The sequence below is a fragment of the Chlorocebus sabaeus genome, chromosome 25, assembly GCF_047675955.1.
Source record: "Chlorocebus sabaeus isolate Y175 chromosome 25, mChlSab1.0.hap1, whole genome shotgun sequence".
NCBI lineage: Eukaryota > Metazoa > Chordata > Mammalia > Primates > Cercopithecidae > Chlorocebus > Chlorocebus sabaeus.
The window spans coordinates 30,438,638-30,456,819 of NC_132928.1; the positions used below are offsets into that span (position 1 = coordinate 30,438,638).

The window sequence follows — 18,182 nt, forward strand, 5'->3', positions numbered from 1 at the left end:
TCATTATAATTTAAAGCAAAACAAATTAGGGCTCTCTGTATTTCAGTGGGCGCAGATCTTGCAAGCTCACTGTTTCTGTCATATTTAAATTCTGCACAGCCTCAGTCTTAGCAACAGTCAGCATTGCAGAATCAGACTTTCTAGTCAAAAAGTATAAGATTCTCTGTGGCTCCTACTGCTTTTTTTAATGAAACATTTTTTTAACTACCCACCTGCTTTCTTTTTTTGATTTATTTCAATTTAGTAAAATAGCAGGATAGAGAGGGAGGTACATACCACCAGTCTATAATTAATTCTTAGTAATTTAGTAAACCACAAGTGTTTTATTCTTATAAAAATATATTTCCTCTAATTAATAATGTATGTTTTACAGATCAGTTTGAAAATAATCTCAACTTAATAATTTGAAGACTGTATTTATGAATAGGTGGGAATGCTTATGTTGATATGTATGTCAATTTGGAAAACTTTGATGTTCTTTTCTTCTGGAAAAGCTAAGCACTGTTGGAATATGCATTGTGTGAAATAAAACAATAGACATAAGGTTAGTAACTTACCCTGGGCCCATAAACCATAGACAAACATCTCATCACTTTATCACATACATTAAATGTAACCACCATAAGAGATGAGATTGGGATCAAGAGGGATGCTTCTCTTTTGTATTGGTGACACATATTGGTCTCTACCAAATAAAAACAGGCATAAAGTGTTTAAAACCATCACAAATCACTGACATAAAATGTCTGAGAAACAGTCTGTTCTAGTTTGAATTTTTGTTTTATCATCAGCGATTGAAAGGCTGGATGCACTAGCTCATGCCTGTAATCCCAGCACTTTGGGAGGCTGAAACAGGGGGATTGTTTGGGCCCACGAGTTTGAGACCAGCCTGGGCAAAAAAGCCAGTCCCTGTCTATACAAAAAAATAAAGAGAAAATGTACGCTAAATTATAAAGAACTGCAAAGGGTTTAGAATAGAGAGATACTTTGAATAATTCCTTAAAGCAATAAACAATAGTTACAGACAAAGTAAATGTGCATAGTGATAAGTTCATTTTCTCCAATGATAATTTTAAAATTATAGAGTACATAAATACATAAATTTCCTCCTTATATACTCTGGTCCTTTCTTTCACATCATTCACTTTTGCTCACATTTAATATGTTTTGCCATATTATCGCTGTATTGTAATATCACCAGAAATTAAAGTTCTGACATTTTCAATAAAGGAAAACATTGAGTACAAATTTTACATTTATAGGAAAGCTCCTCCAAAAAATTATTCGATGAAAATTTAATTATTATTTGTTGCAAATCAAGTGACTTTGGACATAAGTCATTTGCAAGAAAAAAATCTTTAAGTAACCCACTTTTATTTTTGGTAATTTTGTTTCTAATATTTTCAAACTTGAATAAATTATCAAGAAAAATAAGCCCTGATCTCCAAGAAGATGATTGCAAAAGGTTTTATCACCACATTAACTTTATACTAGTATCATAAAAATGGTTCATAAGAAATTTAAACTAGCTTCTTCAAAATTTGTTTGTGGTCTGGAATTGTGGTTTAAAGGCTGAAAATTACATTTGCTATATGATTTAAGTACAATGTGGAATTCTAACTTTAAAAATACAGTCTATTGAAAAGGAAGGAGTCACCTTCTTTGACCTGCTTCAGTGAGAGCACCAAGCATGAACCGACTTTGGGAAAGGCAGTAGTGCAACTATTACTCCTCCTCTGCCTTTCCTTCTCCCTGCGCTCCTCCTCCTCCTTCTCCTTTCTTCTTTCTTCTTTCTTCTTCTTTTTTTCCTCTTCAGTTTTTCCAGGGACAACGAAAGGAGCAGACAAAATACAGAAGGTCATGTATAACAAGCAACTGCAAACCATTGTGAAAGGGAATCTTTGGTATTTGAGATGATGGAATTAGATAAAGACAAAAGGATGCAGGGGGCAGTGGGAGAGCTTCTTTCAGTGAGCCAGACCCTCCTATTCATGTCCCAAGCAATGTTCGTATAAAGATAAGGAGCAAATCAATATTTGTATGTTTAATATTCAGCTCAGGGTCAGCAAAAATGATCTTATTTCTAGAGTTTTAGTCACAGCTGTTAGAAATACTTTTCTTAGACAAAGTTTTATGGAAGAATGTTGTACATATAGGTTTTATAATTTTGTTGCTACCATATTTAACTAATGGAAATTGTAAAATTTATACAACCAGTTTACTTTCAACTTGCTTATTTGCAATAGTTTGCTGTGATTTTCTGGTAAAACAGTAAGCCAATAACAAAATATGCACCATCTAATACAATTTAAACCTTGAGAGGTGAATACATTTTGAATCTTTACAACTTTAGGAAAGTGAAAACAATGACAGTAGTAATTAAAAACCTTATAATGCAACTAAAAACAATTCAAGTGATACATAACCTTCATTAAAAAAAAAAAAAATGAATCACTTTTATAGGTCATGAAGAAAGGTCCTGGAACTGGTTTCTCTGAGGAGCAAGTGCCTTGTAGGAAGATGTAGCTGGATAAGTAAGCATATGGCTAGGAATTGAAAATTTCAGCCTAAAACTTACCATTCTCAGGATTTCAAGGATTCCTAAAATAAAATGAATGTAGCCAAGTGGAAAAAGGACAAATAAATAATTCATGAAGCAGCCCTTTCTGACATACCCTGCTGCTTTTGGCTCCTAAAAATAGATCAGTTAGGAGTAACACGTAATAATTTCCTTTAAAAAAGTGGTGAAGATATATGTTATTTGAAAGTGTTCTGAATGTTTGCAGTATAAGCAATGAGGAGTCTTCAAGCTACTTTAGAGAAAGACATGAGGGTGCTATGCAGATTTATTTGAAATGCTCTTTTTTTTTTTTTTCCTGTGGCCTTATTAGCATCTAGCTGGAGGGCATCTCATGTTTCTTTGCTTCACCGTGTTCTATGCAAATTATCAGGGTAGAAAGTGCCTTTACTAGTAATTTTAAAACACACTTTAGAATGATGCATTTTCTTGAAGACAGCATATTTGACATGGAACCTTCAGTTGGTGGCCCAAGACATTTACCATCAATTTAAAACCCAGAGAATATTTAGTCTAGTGACACATCAAGTAGCATGAGAAGCCATCTCAGAATAATACAAAAGTTTAAAATGTGGCCCGCATAAGTAAATCCATTATCATTCTTTTCCAAATTCTAGATTTTTATTAATGTGTTAAATTTGTAAAGTATAAACATACAGAATTTTAAAATCTACCCAGAACTATTTTAAAAAGTGAAAACATTATGTTTATACTTGCTTACCTTTATTTTCTATACATCATTTAGATGACTCTTACTGCATGAACTTAAAAATACAATGTGGTATTGGAAATTTTACCATCGTTTTGAAGTTAAGCGTAAAATATTCATCCTAGTTATATTTGCATGTACAAATAATTGCATCGATGTAACTGAGTTTTGGATGGTTTCTGATTTTGAAAAACGTAAAATGAATATACAATTAGAATTATTACATTTACTTTTCAGTGCTCAGTAAAGTCTTCGATGGTATTAGTGCTATAAAACAGTTTAATTTATGCTATAAATTAGCATAATCTTATTAATTTTCGTCTGTCTCCTAAGAAATGCCAGATTTACAAAAACATTCAAATGAAAAATCTGTAGCCTATAGACTTCTAGTAGTCTACCTGTCAGTTCTGATTAATTTCAGTAATCCAGTTATTTCACTGACCTACTTTTTCAATGACTACTAACTTTTCTAAGCAAAAATCAAAGGTTTATTTTTTCTTGATGATTTTATTTTTTGCCTAGGATTATTAATAATTCAGTCAACAGATTTGTAAAGCTAACTTTTATTTCTGGAGTGTTTTATATTCATCATAAAATAATGAATTGTCCATATTTCTCTATTATTGAGACACATTGTTCAGATCTTTTTTATATATATATATATATTCCATATTATTTCCATTTAATTTATACCTCCAGAAAGAATAAAAAATAATGAAAGTATCAATCAAGATATCTTTAAAGTAATAAAAAAAAAAAACCCTGCACTAATTTAAGATATTTTTGGCACTTTTCAAAAAAAAGATAATTAAATTAAAATTGGCTCCTATGAATACAATTTTACATTTTGAGGATAAGGGGCTCGTTTCTAATCTTTTTTGATATTATCTGTTGACTTCACTGAATTTAACTGTACAAAGTACATTTAATACAACTTGTCACACACACACATTTGCACTTGTCTTATTCGAAATGGCAAAGATGTGACACGGGATTGATATGGTTTCCTTACCACTCATGTTGCTAAACTAGAACCTGCTAGGGGCAAATGACTCTTTTAACATTGTTCCAAAATATTTATGATATTTTTGGAGTCCTAGTCAGTTAACCATGGAAAATTTTTTTTTAAAAAGACTCTCATTTTATAACAGCAATATAAGGATATAATATTAATAACCCTATTAATATACATTGAATGCATGCCGAAATGCTAATTAGCCTATCAAGTCCACCACAGCATCATTGAAATAGTTATGAATTAACTCAGACTTTCAGTCTTATATGCTTATATCTGTATTCTTATTCTTGCCTTTTAGTAAATTTTATAGGAAATAGTATAACTTCCATTTCATACTAATATGGACTCTACTTTCACAGGAGTTATCTACTGTCCTTGATGAATATCCATAATGCACAATGTTAAAATGAGAAAGCTATAATTGGTAAATAGGTCAATAAGTGCACAGTTCAGAAGACAGCCATATCATGCTGTCATTTGTTCTCATCTCTCCCATAATGAGGATGTTCGCATTGCATGTTAAAAGTTGCTCTGTGAAAAGCAATATTTGAATCATATACAAAGCTGTTGGACCAGTATGACAGGGTTCTTAACAAGAAAGGATAGAGCAAGTACTAGTCAACCCCAATGTGTCTATTGTAATAAATTCAAAAGAAAGAGCTAATCTGAGCAATGGATATAAAATAGGAAGCGTATACATCTGAGAGGAAAATTTGTGAGGGATGATCACAAAATGATTCATGACCTTAAAACTATTAGGGTGCCATGATAGGCAGAGATTAACTCTCCGTTTCACAGGAAAACGAAATAATTAACTCTCTCCTAATGAATGCCTTTTGGGGTCCTCTCTAGAAGATCTCATCGGAAAGTCTTCTGTAAATAACTGACATATCCAGCAATAGAGGAGCCAGCAAATACTGTGTTTTTAGAGAGAGAAAAAAAATTTAAAAGCAATTGCTAGATATTACAAAACTGATTTGCCGTCATCTAGTGGGTTCTTAGATTTTATTAGGTTTAACTAGATTTAATTAGATGAATTAGATGCGTCTAAACTCAGTTTACCTGATCTTGACTTAAAAGCAACATTTTGCAACTTCATTTGTGTAGGCAAGAAGAAAATCTGATATAAGCCAACATTCAAACTCACCACCATAAGGAGCCTCAATATTTGGACCTAAATGGCTAGCACTTTTACACTTCATAATCACGGAAATGTGTTATGTTAAAGCAGTAGGAAGGAATCCCGTTTTGTGTGGAATTCACCATAGTAAAACAAACAAACAGAAATGGTGGATTTGTTTGTTTTATAAAGCAAGTTTTGTTCATTCTGCTGTTAAATATTGAGGGCAGAGCCTTTTTGCTGCTGAAGGAAAAGAATCTAAGCATTATTGTTTACCCTGTAGAAGGTGTTACATGCTGTCAGAAAAGATCAATCACTTCCTCCAATATCTTTTTCTTTTCTGCGAGTCTTCACCTGTATGGCCCTGAACTGCTACAATGTTAACAGAATTAGAAGTTTACGCCTGCTCTACTATGCAAAATAAAATGCACAAATCAAACCAAGCTTACCTTCCATTAACGTTTTCAATTTTGAATACGTTTTCATTTATTCTAGTCTCTTGAAATTAAATCATTTCCTTTATATCTAAGAAATTTCCTAAAAATTCATGGGTATTGTTTCCTCTAGGTTGTTTCCTATGTATCAATTAGGACCCAGCCCAATTCCAAGTTTATGTAGACAAGAAAGATCATACCATATCTACAATAAAATCCTAGTTAAGTGTTTGATTTATAAAAATGCATACTTATTTCACACATTTATTTTTTAAAATTAAAAAATCTGTTTCTAAATTAATTATTATCAAAAAGTATAGCATATAAAATATTAAGTTTAAATTAAACATAACTTTTAAAATTTATTCATTAAAGATAAAGGTGGTCTTATTCTAATTTGTGAAAGAATTCTACATCTAAGACTAGTTATGTTATCTTTCATTCTGATAAATGTTTTTCAGAATTACAGACTTTTTTAAATTTTATAAAGTAGAATAATGTAGTGTGAAATAAATGTGCCAAATGTGATTTTTTTTTAACTTCTGCATTGTCTGACAGCCTATAGAGTTACAGGAAATGTTTTATGTCATTATTATAGCTTTGTTCTAATTAAATCCATATAATCGTCACTTTTTTAGTTTAATCAAAGTAATATATGCATTTTATTTATGCCAAAAATGCCCACAATGAAAAAGTAGTTATCCCTACTCTCTGAGTCCCAATCATTCCAATCCCCAGGTACAACCACTTTCTTTGGGATCTTTATTCTACTCTACCTCCATGTTTATAAAATATATGTTACTTTTTGATATATTACTTTTTGACACCATGCATGCACTTCCTATAACTGTAAGATTACATTATGTTCTTATCAGTATTCTATATTGCCATTATTTTTACTATATACTATATTCTCTCTCTTTTTATTTTATTTTTTTTAATTAGAAACAGGGTTTCACTGTGTTGCCCAGGTTGGTCTAGAACTCCTGGAATCAAGTGATTATCCTCCCCTCAGCCTCCCAAAGTGTTGGGATTAAGTTGTAAGTCACTGCGCCCAGTCACTAGTAGAGAATAGTAGTACCATTCTCTTCTAACACCAATAATATACCACAATTCCCTTTTGTGTACTTTTTAGTTTGTTGTTGTATTTAATAATTATCAATTTTTTTCAGTTTCATTGTTTTCTCTTGAAGTGGTACTAAGTTGTTGCATATCTTTAATAACCTTGTAAAGAGTTAGTGGACCAGATTTTGTTCGAAAACTGTCATTCACGAGTACTTAATGCATCTGCTCCAATCTGGACTGAGTACAAATACTTTGATGAGTACTCATTGCTTTGAGGATATTAACTTAGCAGCACATCAAGGGCTGGTTGATAAGAGCAATCTCTTTTGGGTACAGATAACAAGGGGTTTATTGTAGAGTGTTTTAGAATAATATAAGAGTTGACCAAAAATCAGTTTTCATTTTTTGTCATCACCATGCATCAGTAAATTCTAAACAAAGTCAGCTATAAAATACTCTTCACTGCCAGGGCCGATTGCTCCAACCACCCTGTTTCTGCCTATTATATGTTACTTTATTAATTATAGTTCTTTCACACTTTTCTTGAATTTTTATATGTTCTCTTAAATCTTCTTCATCTTCTTTTGCTTTTATTCTTTTTTCTTTTTATATTTGCTTATTTATGTTGGGGGCATGCTTCAAAAGCCTAGTGATTTGCAGATTCATCTTATAATGAAGTTATTTTAAAAACTAGAAAATCTGTGTTCCTCGGCTATGTTTGTTGAGTGGTGGGCTGGTTTTTTGAGGGTGGCTCCTAAATGTCAAAATCTCTGGCTCCTTTTTGGGGGGACTATTCTTGTGCTTCAAAGATTTACCCAGTCTTCTCTTTTTGGCCTACCAGTCTGGCTGCTAATATTCTGGGAGGTGAACTGGGACAAGTACCAATGGTCTAATTGTTCTTGAGACTTCCAGAGACACAATGCTTGCTTTTCGTTAATGTTCCTCTCTGCAGTAGTTTATGGATCATCTTCTTCCATTCCGTCCATTTCATCTTCCTAGATCATGGCTTTAAGGTTGGAAATGTCTTCTTATTTATTATGTATGATATTTCTTTTTTCTCCATTCTAACTATTTTAGGGTAAAATTGACGGTGACATAAATGTAATTTTTCACTTCTAATTCTGAATTGTGAAGTGGTGTTACAACTTGAACTATTACAAGGAGGTTACCCTTAAAACTCTTCCAGTCTTTTGAAAGCATATACATATAAACAAAGGTTAATTATTTAAACTCATATTCAAATCCATTAAAATAAGTTTTAGTAATATAATGGATTCTAATAAAACACTCTCCCCGTAAGTCAACGAAAAAAAATACAACTAAGTAAATTGTTCTCTCCATGATCAAAATTTAGCATTTACTTTCCAGTCAAATGTTGATTGCTACATGGGTTCTAAGATTTTGTTCGTTTGATTGTTTTTTTATTTTGTTGATAAGTTGTATCTTATAGTACTGTTGGCTGTAATTGCTAACCAAAATTACACTGTGTCAAGAAAATAATGAGTCAGAGAAATTCTATGATGAACAAAAATGTGCAAAGAGTGGGAAGACCCATTGGTTGTTAGAGTTTCTGTAATAAACTAAGACATGGGATGATACTATTGAATCATTATCAATCAAGCATGGTCTTGAATTATTTTCTTAGGAATTACTGCATTTACATCCTGCTTTGTAAGGTTTCGATCTGAGAGATCACAATCACAGAGATTTCTTAGAATTTAGCTGACACTTGTCTCTTTCCAGGTTTTCCACAGAAATCACGAAAAAGGTCACATAATTGAGAACATTAGTATGTACAGCTTTGCGCTTTACTTGCAATTGCCTTGGTTCTCCAAATGAAGTTTAAAGGCTTTAAGTCAAGCTTTATCATTTTCCCCAGGAACAAATGGAACATAATTTCAGAAACTATTTATTTTCCTGATGCTGCTTCTCCAGTTCTGGTTTATATGGGGAAAAAATGGAGACTTCATAACACAAACCTAAACTGAGTTTAGAAGCTGAAGAAAGTTGGATATAAAGTAAACCTGTATAAAGGAAACCTCAGAAATGTTATGCTTGAAGTAATCTGATGAAACCAAGAAATATACATTTTCAGTTAATACTACTGAGTGAAGAAAATAGACTATTGGTGAGAAATTTTAGAAACATTTTGTTAAACTTCATAAGTGTTTTTCTTATATATATCTTAAAATGTAAGTTTATATACAATTCTAGTTTGTCCAGACTGAGCCAAATAAATAATCCCCCTTAAGAGTGACCTGCTTAATTGCCTAGAAAGAGTGAGAATTAAGGTGAAAACTATGCTCAGTGACAACCTCTGTTTTTGTCAACTTCAAAGACCCTCCAGGTGCGCCTGCAAGAGCAACCTCTTTGACATGTAGTGGACACAGGTTGCTTCAGGTCTTACACTCTTTCAAAAGCTTCCCATTACCTACTTCTATGTGTATAATGTTTGCTGGGGAATAAATGTAGGGGCCTTCTATGTGTATAATGTTTGCTGGGGAATAAATAAAAGTCCTGCATTTATTTGGACTTTGTCTCTCTCTAAGCCAGTATTTGTTTTAGCCCTTAGTGAGTGACATCAACAAATAGGACACAACAGCATTCTTGAAAATACGAAATAGAGAAAAAGAGAAATTGCAGTGTGAATCATTCACTGTAAAGCCAAGTACACTTATGCATGCACCGATTAGGATAAACATGCATTCAAGTCTGCCCAGGACAAGCTTTATTTATACCTGTTTTTCCCCAATTGTCTCTAGCTGTTCTTTTCACATTTAGCAATGTCCCAGGTTGGATGATAAAATACATTTTTATCCTAGTAATGGATTGCAAAGCATAATGTATTTCTTAACATGGGTCACAGTAAAAACGTGTAAATTTTATTTCCCAGAGCCCTTATTGGATCTTTATTCCTTAAATATGTTAATAAAACTGACATTCTCCAAATACACCTTTTTCATTCTTTTCTTTGTGTCCTTGTGTAAGCAGATTCTTCTGCACAGAATAACTTTGTCCCCTGTCCACCTCATTATTTGACACCTAGGAAAATTCTTACTTATTTGTGAAGTCTTTTACTTATTCTGCAAATAATAAAATGCAATAATAATAAGTATAAGCCTTTGTGTACGGTTAAAAATTGTGAAACAGGTAGTGCTGAATAGAATGAAAACATGGAGTTGAAAATATTTTGGAGCATAACAATTTTTAGATTTGAGAAAGGAGAGTAATGAAATTTGAAGTTTGAATTTCATAAACTGCTTGTATTTGTGGAAAATAGCCAGTGGAGTTGGGTAGGTAAAAAGGACCAAAATATAGAGGGTCTTCAATGCCAGCATAAACAAATGCAAATGTTTTAAAGCAGACATCGGTATACACACACATACGTGGAGGCAAACATGTATTGTCAATGTTTGGTCTGCAGGTGACATAAAGAAAATGGTCTTTTTGAACTAGACAAAAGTATATTGTATAAATGCAGAGAACAGCTTGATTCAGAGGCTCTAAAATAAGAAGACACATAAAAAATACCTTTATTAGGTATTTGAGCTTGGGTCTCCCAAACAAGTAAAGCCTTAGCAAAGAACTTATATGTAGGTTATTTATTTTGAGAAGTTATCAGAAACACGTGGATGAAGGGCTAGGAACTGGGGAAGGGTAAGAATCAATGCAAGAGTATATTCAAAGTTGTTGTGCTAGTTGTTCACTATTAGAGACATCTGGAGTCCAGTTCTCACTGGAGACCCTCAGAGAAGCTGAGTAGAGATGCCTAGGAATTGCCTATCCAAAGGATATAAGTGATACCAGGTCCTGTCCTTGGTAAAGTGCTGACCCATGAGATATTTACTCCCTCTCATTTGCAGATTTACTCAATGTTCAGAATGACTGAGGTGCTGTTCAGATGCCCATATGCACAACTGGTTGTCACAGTATCTGTTGGAATAAAAATATTTGCCAAAATGATATGAGTTAGGGGCAAAGACCTGTCTAATATACTAAGTTTGTAGATAGAATAAAGTAAGAACAAGTATTTTAAAAGCATTTTCTAGTTAACAATTGTTTCATACTTTAAAAATGTTAGTCTCCAAACCTAAGTTTTTATGCCCTCTGTCAAGCCCGCATTAATTTGCATAATCAACTTCTGAACATGAATTCTGTTGGATAAATAAAGAGGTCAAGTGTGAGATGATATATTCACATGTGAGCCATAGTAGACACAGCACGTAAAGAAATTGTGATACATCTCCTTAGGGAAGACAAAAAGAACAGCTATTTTCTTTAAATTAGAAATTATCTTCCATTTCCTATAAGCAATGACTATGTTTTATTTATCCTAGTATACTCTTCTCTTGGCATAAAATTACACACAAGAGTAGATACCGTATGTGCGTATGTGTCTGTGTTTGTATAAAATAAGTGTTACAATGCAGAAAATGAAAAAGTAATGCCTCAATAATTTAACCACTTAAAGTAGGAGATTAGGTTTTTTTTTTTCAAAAGTTAAATAACTTACCTAACATATTGGCCTGTCATAGTGATTAACACCCATATTATAATCATTGTTCTCTTGATTCATTAGTTTTAGTCCAAATAATTAGCAACTAAAATAATACAATTTTAATTTTAAAGATATTCAAGTTCAGAATATGTCTCTTTTATGAACTAAAATTTTCAATTGAAAGCAAAAATATTACACCTCACAATTCACAATCTGTTTCACTGTTTTAAATTTTAATCACAAATTAAATCCCAAATGTTCACATGAAATGACAAAATTGAATTTATCTCAGATTATTTGTGGTCTTATAATCACTTTGTTATTTTTTTTATTTCAGAACTAGTGTATAGACATAAGAATATGTATCACTAAACGGGTATGATCTAAGCCTAGTGCAAACTTGAACAATTCTGACGCAAAACAAACTTGCTCCTGAAATGAGCATGTGTGGCACACTGAGCACGTTGGGGGCTGACTGGATAATTGGGAGTTGCATGAATTAATTTCCACATAGAATACAATGTTCATTAAAGAATGCATAATGAGAATTGCAAATATAAGGCTTAAATGTCTATTATTACAACTCAAAGTAATCGTAGTGATTGTTTGACCATAAAATTTTATTTTCCAGGAGGAGTATTTCATCACAGACATTTATTAGAATCTTGACTATATGATGATAATAAAAAGGTACTAAATTGAGTCAGTTTTATTATTGTTTTCGAATTCTGTACAAATAATGTACCCCCTTGGTTCAGGGGCAATCATTTTCAGAACCCTACCTTGACATTTGATATATCACTGATAATTAGTGCTGCTTTTAATTTTAATTTTTACATCTAAGAAATAGTTTTCTAACCCCAAAACAAAGATTTTTCTCCTATGTTTTCTTCTAGAAGTCTTATAGTGTTTGCTTTTAAAGTTAAGCCTGATTCATTTCAAATTAATTTCTCATATTTGTAAGATAAGTGTCAAAGTTCATTTTCTTTCATATGAAAATACAGTTGTTCCAGCATCATTGTTGAAAAAGACAAGATTTTAGTATTGAACACATTGGAAGTTTTGTTAAAAATCAGTTGACCATATACATATAGGTCTATTTATGAACTTTATTGATCAATATTATTCTTCTCTTTGATTTATATAATTTTTCCTGTATTCTGTTACTGTGATGAATTGTATTGTTTCAAATGTTGAACCAATGTGGCATTCCTGGGTAAAGCCTAGTAGGTTATTGTTCACTACCATTTTTATGTGGCTGGATTTATTTTGTTAATACTTGATTGAAGATTGTGGCAAAACCTATGTTCTTGAAGGATATTAGCTTTCAATTTGCTTTTCTTATAATGCCCCTCATATTTTGTTATCATGATTATGCTCCTTCCTAAATTAGCTGGGAAACTATTCCTCTTTCCCTAGCTTCTGAAAACAATGTCGTAAGTCTGGTACTATTTCCTTTTTATATGTTGATAGAATTTGCCAGTTAAACCATCTAGGCCTGGAGTTATTCTGTGGGCAAGTTGGGACAATGAATTTTATTTCCTTATACATATTCAGATTTTTAAATATATATATATTCAGATTTTTTAAATTTATCGAGTGAATGCTGGTAAATGGTATTTTTCAAATAATTTCCATATAGACTTATTTTCTCTACACAGCTCCCTTTCCTCCTTTTTCTTATTTCACAAATTTCAACCACATCAACAGGTCTGTTCTTGCATTTCTGCCTCTGATCCCTTGGCTATCAAATTCTCTACAAATAATGCATCCCCTAAGTTCAGGTGCAATCAATGGACAGTGGTACCTGTCCAACTACTGTACTCTTCTTGGACATCAGCTTGCTATGTCATAGTTGATGAAATATTTGCAGGCAAGAAGCCATGGTATCCTGGGGCATGAGTTTTCCTTCTCACGGGAGCTCTGTCTTGTTCTTTTTGTTTTCTAACACCTGAAATTGTAGCTGCCCATATTTTCTCTAGTTTTATCATTCTAAAAATTGTATTAATTTCAAAACTACTGTTTAGATCTGTTTAGATATAAGAATATGTATCACTAAAGGGATTGGTAGTGAGAGGGCTGGTCTCATACAAATTGTCACATCATAGCCAAAAGAGAAAGTGTCCTAAGGTTTTATTCTTTTTTAAAATTTTCATTCTTAATGTCACCACCTTAGTGTAGACGCTTACTGCTCAGTATTGCAATTATTTCAGGTATTTTTTTTTTTTTTTTTTGAAACAGAGCCTCTCTGTCACCCAAGCTGGAGTGCAGTGGCACTCTGCTCACTGCAACCTCTGCCTCCCGAGTTCAAGCAATTCTCCTGTCTCAGCCTTCTGAGTAGCTAGGACTACAGGTATGTGCCACTCCACCTGGCTAATTTTTGTATTTTTAGTAGAGATGAGGTTTCATCATGTTGACCAGGCTGGTTTTGAACTCCTGACCTCAAGTGATCTACCCGCCTCAGCCTCCCAAAGTGCTGGGATTATGGGCATAAGCCACCATGCTCAGTCCTTATTTCAGTATTTTTAATTGATATTACTAGATGTGTTTTTCTATGCCTCCTCTTTTCTAGAATGTTGCCTTCACAATTTCAATCATATGTCAAAATGGTTCATTAATGCATATAGGATAAATTACAAATTATGAATTACCTAGGTTGTATTGAGCCATCTCTGAATACTGTTCTCAATATATCTTTATATACATAACAATCTCTAATGTCTTAAAAACACTATAAGCTCTAGTCTTATACATAATCTCTAATGTCTTAAAAACACTATAAGCTCTGGTCTTATGGTGTTTTTAAGACATTAGAGATTGTTATGTATATAAATACATATACATACAATACACCTAACCCAGTCTATTGATGATCTTTTGAACCACACATCTCTTCTTATCATGTCCCTTTGTCATAAAATCTTCTTTCTTTATTCCTTTTTTATGATAAAACTCTACTATTTTTTAAAAGCTTGGTTAATATCTAATCTTACCAAGAAATTGCTAAACATACAGTAATATTTTTAAACAGAACTCATATGGGGCTAATTTTGTACATATTTATACCACTTAGCTGTTGGTTAATTAGCAAGATAATCATAATTATCCTCCCAGAATATATTAAAAACTTATTGAGGAAAGAATTTATGTATTTAGCTTTCCTAACCCAAGAACACCTCCTTTATTAGTTAAGGATATGGGAGCTGATAAAAGAGATATACCCTAAAATTTCCAAGGCTTCCATACAAGCTTATATCTCACTTACAAATATCTCAAGCAGGGATTGTGATCATTAGGCATCTCTTCTCCAAATTACAGCCCAGCAGTCCAGTCACTTTCCATTTGTGACTCTGCCATCTTCAACCCCTACTTTCCAAGATTACTGTGTCAGATAAAGTCAAGCTGGAAGGAGCTTTACCAGAAATCACTATTGATATTCTGTCAGCTAGTCTGAGTCACGTGAGTACACCTAACTGCAAGGAAGACTGCGAATTGGGGTCTAGCTGTGTGTTCTGTGAAAGAGAAATGATCATCAGTTTGCCATTTCTGCCATATCTCCCATAGTATGGTTGCTCCTTTTCCTTAAGTCTCACACTTTCCATCTAAAATTCACTTCAGTGTTTCAAGTTTTGGAGCTTAAGGAAAAAGCTTAGGCCTCTCTATATTAATTATTGTAATCTCTGATCTCGGTCCAAGTCAACAGTGGAATAGAGGAACGCAACACATAGGTAAAGGGACGTCTACTCCTAGGCACATCAAGACAGCGAGAGGTCAGAAAGTAATTTGTCAAATTCCTGCTCTACATATATTTGGCTCCTTCCATAAAAAGCAGATTCAGATTTTCCAGGTTAAGTTAGTTTGGAAGGAGAATGACAAGAAAAAGGCAAGAACTCTGATCTTTTATGAAGTAACTCTCTACCTGCTTTCTTGGAGGAACTACAGCCCTGCAAACTAAAACCATGGTCTTGCTGACTTTCCAAGACAGAAAGAAGTAATTCTAATAATACGGAAAGGGCCAATTCTCCTAACGATTTAGATTTAGAGTTTAGTGTCTGGATGTCCTATGTAGACCCCCTTCTCATTTTCTCTAAGCCAGCACCCATATACCAAATAATTCAGTTCTTTTTCAATTTCATAAACATTTTTCAAAAGCCAAGACTAGCTGAGCACTAGGGATGTGAATAGGAACCTAAAAGTGTTTGTGAAGTTCAAAGCTCAGTAAACTTCAGATCTACACACACATCACACACACACACACACACACAAACACAAAATGCCAGTCCACACATTTCCCAATTTTAATTCAATCTTCGTAACAAAGTCTCATCTAGCTCCAATTTTGCCATAATCTTTGCAAGGACTTTAGCGTTTTTGTTTATCCAGCCTGCCGATTTGGTATTCCAACCCTGACCAACCTTACTTAAGGAGATGGACTAACTTTCCTGTTTTTCAGGCTAAATTGAGGAATCTTACACATGTTTAGTGCCTAACAGTGTCTGCTACAGAGACCAAATTCAATAAACATTAGCTGGCTTTCTTCCTAGATTCTCCACTGTAGTTATTCTCTCCTTAGAAGTCTGATTTGAGTATCCAGCATACATGCAGGTAAGACAATTTAGAAGAAAGTATTTCCAGAAAAGGATGTGATTGAAATAAAAGCAGGAGTCCATACATATGAACTGAGACTCAAGGTAAGGGTCAAGGAGGCAGGCTCGACAATTTATAACTCGGGAATGAAACAATACGAGCTAGATGCTAAGACTGCAAGTCTAAGTACCTCCTGCAGTAAGTTAGGCTTCATCTGTGAACAAGCATAGGAATGAGGCCTACAGGTGGAAGGAAAAGTAGGGTGAGCTCTGGGGAATGAGGGCTCAGATGCTAGTATGAGAGACATTGCCTCATACCACCATCATTTCTGTGTCTCTCATTACTTCTCAAAAGTCATGCTATGTGCAGTCAAATTGTACTGTCATTGATTCCTGGTTATGAACAATAACTTTCCCTACTGTGTTCTGTAATACTGTGCTCTCTTGTGCACTCTGTCTCCTTTGCTCTGTATTTCTAAAATGCTCTCTCTCTCTTTTGCATTATACCCACATGTGGTGGTTTTAAACATGTTTCCAAACTCTTTGACATGTCTGCCACAGGAAGTGGAGTCTAACTTTGTTTCTTGTGAATATGGCCTAGCCTCAATGACTTACTTCTTTTGAGACAGAGTCTCCTTCTGTTGCCCAGGCTGGAGTGCAGTGACACAATCTTGGCTCACTGCAATCTCCACCTCCTGGGAGGTGGCCTCTCAAGTAGCTGGGACCACAGGCACCCTCCACCATGCCCAGCTGATTTTTTTTTATGTTTAGTAGAGACAGGGTTTTTTGTAATTTTTGTATTTGTATTTTTGTAATTTTAGTAGAGATGGGGTTTCACCATGTTGGCGAGGTTGTTCTCAAACTCCTGGTCTCAAGTGATCCACCTGCCTTGGACTCCCGAAGTGTTTGGATTACAGGCATGACCCAACCTGACTGACTTCTAATAAGTTGAATATAACAAGAGTGATGCTGTGTTACCTCAGAGTCTAGGTTAGCAAAAGTGATACTTGTTTGCCTGGCTCTTGAGACACATGCATTAGGATCTGTGAGCCAACATACAAGTAATCTGGCTACCTTGAAGCGAAAGTACTGGAGAATTCACATGGAGAGGGCACAGAGAGATAGAGAAACGCCTAAAGAGCCTAGCTATTCTAGCTCTCAGCTGACTCTGAGTAGAGCAGATTCACAGGAAAAGGCTCATTCAGAGCCCTGACTCTCTGAAATCCTGACCCAGAGAAACCATGACTAAAATATAGGGTTGTTTTATGCCACTAAGTTTTGTGGTAATTTGTTAATTTGTTATGCAGTTATAGTAACTGGAACCGGGTTTTTGTTGTTGTTGTTGTTGCTTGTTTGTTGTTTTTTAACTTAAAGTAGTATGCTGCCATAACAAACTCTAAAATGTAGCTTTGGAACCAGGAGGCAGCTAAAGTAAAGCTTGAAGCACATTGAAAAAAGTGTTAGAGAAAGGTTAAAGGGCTATGGAGAGACTATTAGTAAACGTGAAGGCCATCAAAGAAGCACTAGAGAGGGCTTAACAGAAAATAAGGAAAATATTATTGAAAGCTAAATGAAAGAGAATATTTGATATGCAGTGGTAGAAAGTTTAGCAACATTGTTGTTGAATAAAGTAAAATAAAAATAAACCTAATGAACTGTATGATCTAGCTAAGGAGATTTCTAGGCAGAGTATTGAAGTTGCCACCTGGCTTCTTATTGTTGCTTAGAGTAGAATGTGGAAGAAGAAAGATAAGCTAAGAAAGGACTTTTAGATATAAAAGATCCAGGGCTTGCTGGGTTCTAGTCTCTCAGAGATTTCTTTTTTTTTTTTTAAAGTCTTCAGAACAAGATCAAATTCATGAGGAGGTTATAAGATATTTTCTTAAGACCTCAGATATGTTTAAGGTTGTGTCTCTATAATATTAACATGCAAAACATCTTTAAATTTGTTTGGCTTACTAGTAGAGATTTTTTAAAAAATCTCTGCAGTGCTCAATACAGTGTCTCAGATATAATAGGTACAAAATTGTTCCTTATGAAAGTGTGTTATCCAGTGTACCTTTTGTCAATCAAAGAATGTCGATATGTTAACTTGTGTCCATATGTTAACTATGAAGGAAACGGGAAAATTAAAAGTACATAAATCAGCTATCAACCACTGTAAACTACCCTCT

General features: G+C 33.8%; 1 long non-coding RNA gene across 1 annotated transcript in view; it reads right to left on the reverse strand.

The window, feature by feature from the left end:
* Nucleotides 1–6,009, reverse strand: part of LOC140710192 (uncharacterized) — a 277,481-nt gene extending 271,472 nt beyond the window's left edge. The window contains exon 1 of the long non-coding RNA XR_012091135.1: nt 5,875–6,009. This is a non-coding gene — a long non-coding RNA (uncharacterized lncRNA). The remainder of the gene's footprint in view (nt 1–5,874) is intronic.
* Nucleotides 6,010–18,182: the final 12,173 nt, after the last annotated feature.